Below are 11,239 nucleotides of genomic sequence, written 5' to 3' on the forward strand. Positions count from 1 at the left end.
CTCAACACTGCCACTGCTGAAGAGATCGCTGCCTTTGAGGCCCATGAGCGTGATGCTACGAAAGTCCATTGCATCATGCTAGCGGCTATGACTGTAGAACTCTAGAAGTCCTACGAGGATATGTATCCCTTTGAGATGCATCAAGGCTTTCTGGACTAGTACCACCAGAGCGCTAGGCAAGAAAGGTACGAGATCATCACTTCGATGATCACTGCCAAAATGGGTAATGGAGAGTCCCTTACTGCTCATCTACAAAAGATGCAAATATATGTTGATCGCCTGCTAAAGTTAAATGTTAACTTTGATGAAGAGATGGCAATCGACATCATCCTTCACTCCTTACCTCCTTGCTACAACCAGTTCTTCATGACCTACCACATGAATAAGGAAGAGGTCACCTTGAGCAAGTTTCAAGGCTTGCTAATGACTGTTGAGAGCAATCTCAAAGATAAGTCTTTTCCATCAACTCCTGCTCCCGTTGCGGCCCCTATTTTGGTAATAGGGCAAGGGAAGGGTAAGAAGAGGAAGGTTCCCTCAAAGAGAAACCACAAGGGAAAGTCCCAAGATGCCACTTCTTCTAGTGGAACCAAGGTTGATTCTGCTAAACCCAACTCTAACCCCAAGGAGGCAAAGTGCCATCACTGCCACAAGATAAGGCATTGGAAAAGAAGTTGCCCAGAATATCTGCAAGCTATCAAGGATGGGAAGATCAAGCCGTCCTTTGTAGGTATTTACACTATTAAATCTAATGATTCATCGCATGTTATTTCTTGGGTTCTTGATACAGGATGTTGTTTTCACATATGTTCTGATTTACAGGGACTAAGAAGAAATAGGGATGTGGAGCATGGGAAGATAAACCTAATAATCGGAAACAAAAGATCATCGCCTGTCACCAAGATTGGAGTTTATTCCTTAGTGCTTAGTAATGTATTAGGTTTAGATTTAAATAATTGTTGCTATTCGCCAGATATGGCAAGGAAAATCATTTATTTTCATGGTTTATATAGAGAAGGATTTAGATATTCATTTGATAATGAAGGGGTTCTATTTATGCTTATCTTAATGGTGCTTTATATTTTGAAGCATTGCCTTGTAATGGAATATATGAAACTGTGATGATTGTAGATAATTTAGGAATTGATGTGTTGTGTATTGATTCTTCCAATAGTTTGGATAAAGCATCCTTATGGCGTTGTCGTCTTGGACATGTCAACAAGAAATGCATAGCTCAAATCCAAAAAGATGGGGTGTTAGAGTCATTCGACGTTAGGGACGATGACGTGTGCGAGTCTTGTTTACTTGGAAAGATAACCAAGTCACCCTTCACTGGCACTTGTGAAAGGAGTGAGGGTTTACCGGATCTCATACACACCGATATGTCTGGGCCCTTTAGATCCACCACAAGGGATGTGAACCGCTTCTATGTGACTTTCACCGATGATTATAGCAGATATAGGTATATCTACTTAATCAAGCACAAGTCAAAAACCTTTGAAAAGTTTAAATAGTTTAAACAACAAGTGGAGAATCAGTTAGGTAGGAAAATCAAGATGATTCGATCCGATCGAGGTGGAGAGTACCTAAGTCCTGAATTCCACGACTACTTCAAGGAATGTGGAATCATTTCGCAATTGACGCCACCTAGGACACCGCAGTTTAATGGTATAGTTGAGAGGCGTAATCGAACCATATTAGACATGGTTCGTTCCATGATGAGTCATGCATCACTACCTATCTCATTCTGGGGGTATGCCTTAGAGACTGCGGCCCATATCATTAACATAATCCCTACCAAGAAGATTTCCAAAACACCTCATGATATGTGGACAGAGAAAACTCCATCATTGGCACATATTAAAGTTTGGGGTTGCGAGGCTTTCGTAAGACGAAAGGCTCACGACAAGCTCGAACCTCGTAGTGAGAGGTGTATTTTCATCGGCTACCCGTAAAAGTCCTTTGGATATCTCTTTTATAGACCGAGTGACAATATTGTCTTCATTGAGAGGAGAGGGGTTTTCTGAGAACAGGAACTCATAATCCAAGGGGATAGTGCGAGGCAAATCTGTAACACCTTAAAAATTTGAACAATTTTTCACTTTTGAAAAATCCATAAAATATCATTTGTAATCATAAATAAAAACATTGTGTCACCATTGTATCAGTACAAAACCCAAGATCAAAATACATAAACTCCGGTGTGTGTGTGTGTTTACGAATCATGTCGGCGCCTTCCCGCGATCATCACTGGTACCTGAAACACATAACACATAAAACTGTAAGCATAAATGATTAGTGAGTTCCCCAATATACCACTCTAACACATAATAGACACTCGAAGCTGTAACTCTATTGACCCTCAGGTCTATGTGTCTCAGTAGGGCCCTCCAGCCCCAACTCTCTATGGGCCCTCTGGCCCTAACTTTGTGGACCCGAAGGTCCTAACTCTATAACTCTGAATCATGCATAGCACATATCACAATAAATCATAGCACATAAATAACATGCTATTACACTGGCATATAACTCTAAAATACTCTATCACATAACTCTGTTCCACACTAGGTAAAGTATAGTGAGAAGACTCACCTCGGGTATCTCGGTAATCTCTGACTCGGTAACGCTGGTCTAACCTCCGCCTAATCATATCAAAAATAAATACTCTAATTATTATAACTCTCAAAGGCTAGACTATGTCCTCTTATGACACGCTCAGAAGGGTAAAAGACCATTTTACCCCTCTCACAGCTCAAAAGGCCCCACAATAGACCATACCCTAAAGCTCAACCCAAAAGTCAACTTTCCGGGTTACGCTGCGCATACCAGATGTGTACGCTAAGCGTACCCAACTGCATCTCAGGATCGGGGAACACCACCCAGTACGCGGCGCGTACTGGGATTACACCCAGCGTACTCCCCAGATTCAGCCCCTTAGCTCTTGAGGTCTTAAACAGTTAAGACTCACGTCCAATCTCTAGATCCGACTAGATCTAAGCCTCTTAATCCATAAAGTTGATGACTTTATGCCTTTGCATGGTTGAACAAGCCACCAACTCCCATAATATTCCATCCTCTAACCCTAGAAGGCTTATCACTCAAGCATGACCTCAAACTAACACTAAAGATGGAAACTTTATGGCTCTAAATCACTAATGGCACTGAATGGGGACAGATCTCGGACCATGCAACACTTTACACTCAAAAAGTCTCCACCTTTGGGGTTTTTAGCCCTAGCAAAAGCACATGCAACAACAAATCAAAAGAAGAGGAAAGTTTTGAACTTTATACCTCTAAATGTAGTCCCTTGCTATGTAGATCTCAGATCCAAAATGGCACCTCAAGCTTTAGCTTCCAAGAACTCCTTTCCTTCTTCTTCACTAAGTCACCAAAGCACAATTAGTTCCAATAACACTTACATACACTAAGATTGGTGGGAAGCTCTCTTTTAGGGATTCACTCACTGGTATGGAGGCTAAGAAATGAAACTTAGCACCCTTTAAATAGTGCACAAGACGGATTAGGGTTTTGCACCTGGGCCGGGTACGCCCGGCGTAACTATTGGTACGCCCAGCGTACCTTGGCGATTCGCGTCCAAACTAAGCACACGAGTACGCGCAACGTACCCCTCTGGTACGCCCAACGTACTCACTTACTAACTTTTCTCCACACAAGGGCTAATCATGACTAATGACAAAGAATAAGGTTAAAAGAAACGCACCTGAATCTCGGGGTGTTACAAAATCGATCTTGAAGAGCTTCAAGAGTCGAGCGATGAAGGAACCTCTAACGCTGGCGCTCAACCCAAGGAGGAAATTCCAGTTGCACCGGTTGACAAATCATTACGTCTTAGATGTTCTAGTAGAGTTAGTGTTTTACCCGTATTGTATGGTTTTCATATAACAAGTGAGGGTGATACGTATATTTGTGATAGTACACTAAAGAATTTGGATGAACCTAATAGCTATAAGGAAGCCATGGCAGGCCCAGAATCTGCGAAGTGGAAAGAGGCGATGGACAGCAAGCTTCAGTTCACGTATGACAACCAAATTTGGAATTTGGTTGACAATGTGCCATGTTGTAAGACGGTCGGGTGCAAGTGGATCTTCAAGAAGAAGAACGAAATAGATGGGAATGTGCTCACTTGTAAGGCGCGATTGGTGGCGAAGGGCTTTACTTAAACTCCCAGAGTTGACTATGATGAGACCTTCTCACCATTTGTGAAGATAAAGTCTATTAGGGTGATGTTGGCCATTGCTGCATTTTCATGATTATGAATTATGGCAAATGGATGTCAAAACTGCTTTCCTTAATGGGAATTTGGTTGAGGATGTTTACATGGCTTAGCCAAATGGTTTTGTCAATGCGAAGCATCCCAATAGATTCTGTAAGCTTAAGAAGTCCATTTATGGACTAAAGCAAGCATCTTGCAGATAGAATCTTTGTTTCGATGAGAAAGTCAAAGAGTTTGGTTTTCTGCGAAGCGAGGATGAATCATATGTATATGTCAAAGCCAGTGGGAGTATAATAAGCTTCCTCGTAGTGTATGTCGATGACATACTACTCATAGGATACGACATGGTGACGCTGCAGGAAGTGAAGTCCTGGCTTGGGAAGTGCTTCGCTATGATGGACCTCAAAGAGGCTGCCTATATTTTGGGAATAAGGATAGTGAGAAACAGGAGTAAAATACTAATAGGACTTAGTCATAATACTTACTTGGACAAGGTACTAAAACATTTTAGTGTGGAGAATTCCAAGAAAGGGGAGTTACCAATCCAAAGTAATGCCAAGTTAAGTAAGACTCAAAGTCCGATTACCAAAGTCGAGATAGCAGAGATGAGCCGAGTACCTTACGCTTCCGCAGTTGGCTCAATCATGTATGCTATGACTTGTACTCTCTCTGATGTGGCCTTTGCTTTGAGCATGGTCAGCAGATATCAAGGGAACCCTGGCAAAGCATATTGGACCGCAGTCAAGAATATTCTTAAGTACCTTCGGAGGACCAAGGAATGGTTTCTAGTCCTCGGCGGGAGTGACAACGTAATGGTGCGAGGGTACAGGGATGCCAGTTTTCAGACCGTCAGGGACAACTACTATTTGCAGTCGAGCTGGGTCTTTACCCTAAATGGAGGAGCAGTGACTTGGAAAAGTTCCAAGCAAGATACCATAGATGATTCAACGTGCAAATCAGAGTACATTGCAGCGAGCGAAGCGTCAAAGGAGACAATATGGTTGAAGAACTTTTTTGCAGACCTTGGAGTTGTGCCAGCCATACAGGAGCCTATGGAAATTTTATGTGATAACCAAGGAGCGGTTTCCTTGAGCAAGCAACCAAGGGATCATGGTAGATATCGACATATCGACAGAAAATAACATTTTATTCGACATCGGGTAGAAGAAGGACTCCTCGTAGTGAAGAGGGTATGGCTAAAGGATAACCCAGCAGATCCGCTTACGAAGGGACTAAGTAAGGTTAGGAACTTGCAGCACACTAGGAGCATTGGGTCGAAGGATGATATTAGTTTAGATTAGATAGTGTAGAAACATATAATAGATAAATTGTAATTAACATTCGATGATTAAATAAATCGGTATTATTTATTAGTAAAGTTATTGTCTTATGTTAATTGTTTACCTATTGTTTCATTTTGTATGTTTTGACTTCCTAAATAATAAATTTATTTGAATGGTCCACAGTCGTTCATATGTTGGAAGTAGATATGAATGAAGACTGTCATGAATTTGTATGTAGATTGTCTAAAGTGTATTAGACATAGAAAACATTTTCTACAACGTTCATGAGTGCTTTTGAATTAGATTTGAGCATTGAAATACACCCAGGCTTGCTAGGATCACTTCATGGAATTTATCACGAGTGATTGCAAGACGCTAATATCATATAGTCTTAAAAGTTAGATATATGGTTTATTGTTTGCTAATTGGTTGTGCATTGATAATGCGTAAACGCATCAGTAACTTGATGTTATAAAATGCATTGTTTTGTATGATTTGATTGGTGAATAGTAAATGCATATAAGTCGAAGTTTATCTATTCCTTTTATCCTAAGAGGGTAAAAGCGATATCAGGGCCCTCGATGATTTGGTTTGACTTATGTGCCAGGCACGGTCAGGATTGAATTGATGTGTTCAATTAAGTTCTACGTAAAACGAATCAAAGATCGAGAAACAAACTGCTGGACAATAAGTATGACTATGTTCCATGTAATTGTTTACACGATATCTAGAACAGAGGATTCTACGATCCTTTATCTTAAGGATATGTTGATAAGATCAATAGTTTTGAGAACTGTGATTGCTAATCGGATCCATAAGTTGCATTTGCATTTGTAGTTATTAGACTTATCCAAGTACGAGACTGTTGGATTAGTGTCTAAGTCCATAACTATATTTGGTATGTACCTGACCCGGTTGTGCATGGTCCTTTTGGGTTGCCTTCACCAAAGCAACTTCACTGGATGAATAATAGAGAAAGAGGTTATTATGGTTTATTAATATATTATAAGAATAATGTATTAAAAGAGAGATCATATTTGTTTAATTAACATTAGTCAAGAATTAATCAAGAATTAATTGTGCGATCAAAAGAAGTTAATTGAACTAGGGGGACTGAATTGTAATTGATGAGAACAAAAACTCTAGATCGATTAGATCTTTCACATGTATGATTATAGAAATTGAACAAGTCAAAAACAGTATGAAAGTAAACACAGGATGGAATCAAATGTATGCTTATGATTCAAAATAAAGTCACGCCTTAGCAGAGCTCGACAAAGAACTTCCGCTATAAAGGCGAGTTAGGGTTTACAAAACTTAGATTAAATACAATAATGAAAAGTGATCCCTACTAAGACTGCATGCATGCAGCTTATATACTAAACCCTAGTACAAAACATGCACGGTTGGACAAGCCCAATACCAGCAATCAAAATTGGGCTAAGGACCAAGCCCATGACGCAATCTATTAACCCCAACAATCTCCCCCTTTGCGTCAAATGAGGCGAGAGATCATTTCTTTTGTGTGGGCTTCACTATCTTTATAACTTTAAATAGACGATAAATTATTGCAAGAAGTGTCTGTCAAAACTGTAAGTACCACCTTAACATGTCAGTGAATAATTTCTTATCAGCATCACTGTTCTGATCACACCTCTGGATGATTTCAAAGATATGCTCCACGCATGATGTTGAGAAGAGGTGTTTGTCAACAAGAGCAAACAAACATTTATGACCTTCGCCCCTGAGGAACATAACAGTTTGGTAAACCATATCAATCTTCCCTTTGACCATAGTGTTGACATTGCCAGCCTTGCCCATAGCTTTGATTGTAGTTCATTTGTGAATGGATGAGGCAATCTCCTGGTCCATCTTCGCCACTTCGTGTATGTAGAAAACAAGCATACGCTTGATATGATCAATTATTGGCTGGTACTCCTTAGGATTTGACAGAAGAATGTTGTTAAGGAGTATCCAGTTATATGGATTCAGGTTCGGCAGATCAGCGAGGGCGAAGCTGTGAATCGAGCCTTCGGAGCCTCGAGTCACTTTGAATTGAACATTGACAAACTTCCCCGCTAAGTAAGGCTTTAAAACCTTGACAGTTGTGGTCTTTTTCAAACTCCAGGTCAAGTACTGGGGTTGAGCAAACTCCACGTAGAACTCCAGCAAATCTCTATCTACCTTCGGGTCTAGGGAAGGAACAACAACAGTCGAATTAAAGCAATGGAAGACAAATGCCTTTCGGGTGATTGGCATGTCAAACTGTGCGTCCTTGGAGTTCTCGAGCCCAAAAGACATAACTGGCTCAAGCCAAAGAATGTTTGGCTCATCAATTGTGCATCTTTGGAGCGAAAATGCAGTCCACACGGGAAACATGGAGTTTTTCTTCTCTAGGAGCTTCGTCTCCATTTTCTTTCGCTCTATCTCAGCCTGTTGTTTCTTGAGATTTTCTTCCAGCTCTTTTTCAGAGAGGTTTGTCTTCTGAAACGAATTTTTAGGATTTTCGGCATATACGTCATCCTCATCATCTGTTTCATCCTCTCCAATTTTCCTCTTTTTCTTCCCTTTGTTACTGACCGAAGCTTCATTACCCTTCGGTTCAGATGATGGTTTCGGTTCAGTAGGAGGTTGACTTGGCTTTTCTCCCCCTTGTTTCGGTTGGACACCAGTCACCGGAACACCCTCGATACGACTAAGGATGTCCAATGATGGCCTAAGTTTATCAGCTAGATGACATATGGTGGTAATTGTGATGATTGGATCATGTGCTTCAACGAGATGAAGGAGTATCGAGTGAACATCAGCCACCGAACTCCGAACGACTTCCTTCTCTGACTTTAGATCATTGAGATCAATAGTAGCAGTACGTAGCTTGAGGTTTTGCATTTTCAGCTGTGACGTGCGCCTGTCAAGCTCATCCATGATGCGATTCTCTACAGCCAATTCGGCCTCAAGCTGAGTGAGACGATCGTTGACATTAACATGTAGAGAGGCGTTTATAGCCTCAATCGCATGGCATGTAACTTCAAGTTTGGATCGGTCAGACTGAAGGGACCGCTGAAGATTATCCATTGAAGTATTGACAGTTTGAGCATTCTTCTGAGCAGTAGCCTGCAAGGCATCTAAAAACACTTGAGCGTCAGAAACTAGTTTATCGACTTTTGCGGTCACTTCCTTGCACTCCTTGGTGGAAGCATCAACAGTAAGTGATGCTTGTTGACACTGTGAATTAAAGGCTTCAATAGCTTTTGCTGCAGCAGAGAGTGAGGCACTATGTTCTTTGACAAGAGACGAGAACAAGGCCTTTAAAGATTCTTCAGAGTGAGATCCGGAGGAATAGGATGAGAGAAGTTGATCAAGCTTTTCATTTACTGCTTTGAGATAACGCTTGGTAACCGGTGCATCATCATCATCATCACTCTGTACACGGTAAGGACTGAAATATGTCGAATCAAATTCCAAGTCCTCACCGCCTAAAATAGGGGTTGTGTCAGTGGATTGTGTGGGAGACAAAGGTATTGAAGTAGGTGGAGGTTCGGTTGTGACAGGGGGTTCGGTTGTTATTGGTGGAGTGGGGTCGGTAGAATGAGCACCTGTTGTGGTGGTGGTGGTGTTTGTGAATATGGGAGTAGGGATGGGAATTGTAGTGAATGGTTGAGTGGTTGGAATGGGAAAAAGGGGAGGGATAAATACAGGGATGGTTATAGGTGGAGGTGAAGGAGGGTGAGAGCGAACTGGAATTTATGGGGTAGGAGAACGAGGTGGAGTGTCACCTCGGCTCGAAGCCTCATCATCAGAGCTTTCGCTCTCAGATTCTGAAGGAGAAGCAATCTTGTGTTGGGGAGGAACGTACTCTGAATCTGAGTCACTCGAAGATTGTAGTATGAGCCTCCTAGCGGGATTCTTCAGCTTTTTCGGTTTTGGAGGTGAGGTAACAGCCTGATCAGACTTTCGCTTTAGAGGGGTTTTCGCCTTGGTGGGTTTGGAAACTTGTGCCTCTTTTTGGGTTTCTGGTTTCTTACCCTTTTTTGTAGGTTTGTCAGCCTCGTCAATAGAGCGAACCATGGCTGGGGTAAGCTCCCTCGAACCTGAAGATGGATGCTTCCTGTATTGTTGGAAAATGTTACTCGAGGTAGAGATAGGAGTGAGCATGGCCTCCGGAATAGATCCAATAAATGAGTACTTGGTTGGATCAGTGACAATAATTTTTGTAGTATGAAAGGTAGAAATGGAGGAGAGAAGAGAATCTGCCATGATTGGAACATGAAGGCGGTCCATTCCCCAGTTGGTGATGATCGTCCAAAATCTCCCACACGAGATATCAGAGTGCCTGGAGGAAGAGACCAAGCTTTATACCAACTGTTGCCAGATGGTACTCCCACAATCTAAGTTGATCCCATGGTACAACCCATATAACACAGTCATGAAAGACTTGCTTGCACCATCTGAGCCATCGCTTGGCTTAGAGAGCCCTTTGAAAAGCAGCGTGAAAAGTCCATTCCATTGAGGAGGAAGGCAGGACTTCTTGAGCTTTGTGATAGTGGTAAGGGTTTCGGTATATCCCATCTGATGAAACATAGAAAACAGTTGACCAGTGGTAATGGATTCAGGATTTTCCAGAGATTGATCTTGAGAAAGACCAATTAGGGCACATAAGTGGTGCTTGGAGATAGAGGTCTTCTCATTGTGGATTTCAAAGTGAATCCTTTCATGAATCTTGTTGTAGTAGGCAGATTAGTAAACAAGTGAAAGGCACGACATTGGAACGACTTCGACCTTGGTGAGCGCTTCAATGAGAGGTGAGTATTTTAGACACTCAACAACGTACAACATGTAAGGCTCATAAACAAATGGAGTGAGGTCGATGATCAGGTTTTGTTGTGGTTTGATGGTGAGTAATGATTGACGAAAGGAAGTATCGTTAACTGACGAAGAATCTGCCATTGTAGTTGCTTGAAGAAGATGATGAATAGTAGGAGAGATCATTGTTGTTCTTTGAGAGAATTTGGGAAGTGGTAAAGGTTAAAGAGTACCGTTCGAATCCCTTTTATACAAGTAGGAGAGAGAAAAATTCGGTTGAGATCATGGATTATTTCAAAAATAGCGCATGACTTGACATGTGAACAATTGGCATACCGAGGATGATGCAGGAAAGAGAAAGGTCTTTTCCTTTTTGGCACGCCATTCCATAATTTGTGCTTTTTCAAATTACCAAACCGATTGAATAAACGATGAGTCAGCTTCTACTTTATCCCAATCGTCACTCTTTGAACATTTGAATCGTCACTACCTGTGATGCTTTATTGAACATCATTAATAGAACCAGAGTGTGGAAAATTAAAATTTTCGTGCATAGAGTGTGAAAGATAAAGAAATAAAGCAAATGTTTTGGGATAATTTGTGATGCCTTAAATGGATAGAAAACAATGGATTATGGGCATGAATCACTTCCTTCAAAGTCAGGAGAGACATTGAAGTGCTTGCTTGGTTTCCCATTAAATAACAATCAATTACTTGTTAAGAAGTATTGAAAGGCATCTTTTAAAGGTTATAAAGGGTGGCTCTCACTTCAATTCATGAATTCAATACTCGACATGAGACCAAACTGAATGAAGTACTTGTGAGATCATTGTGATTTGTTGAACAAGTAGGTAAGATATCTTTTATAGTGAAAAAAGGAAGTATAGAAATCTCAAAAAAAAAAAAAAAAAAAAAAAAAAAA

This window comes from Lactuca saligna, chromosome 5, assembly GCF_052625555.1.
Source record: "Lactuca saligna cultivar CGN05327 chromosome 5, ASM5262555v1, whole genome shotgun sequence".
In the NCBI taxonomy this organism is placed as follows: Eukaryota; Viridiplantae; Streptophyta; class Magnoliopsida; order Asterales; family Asteraceae; genus Lactuca; species Lactuca saligna.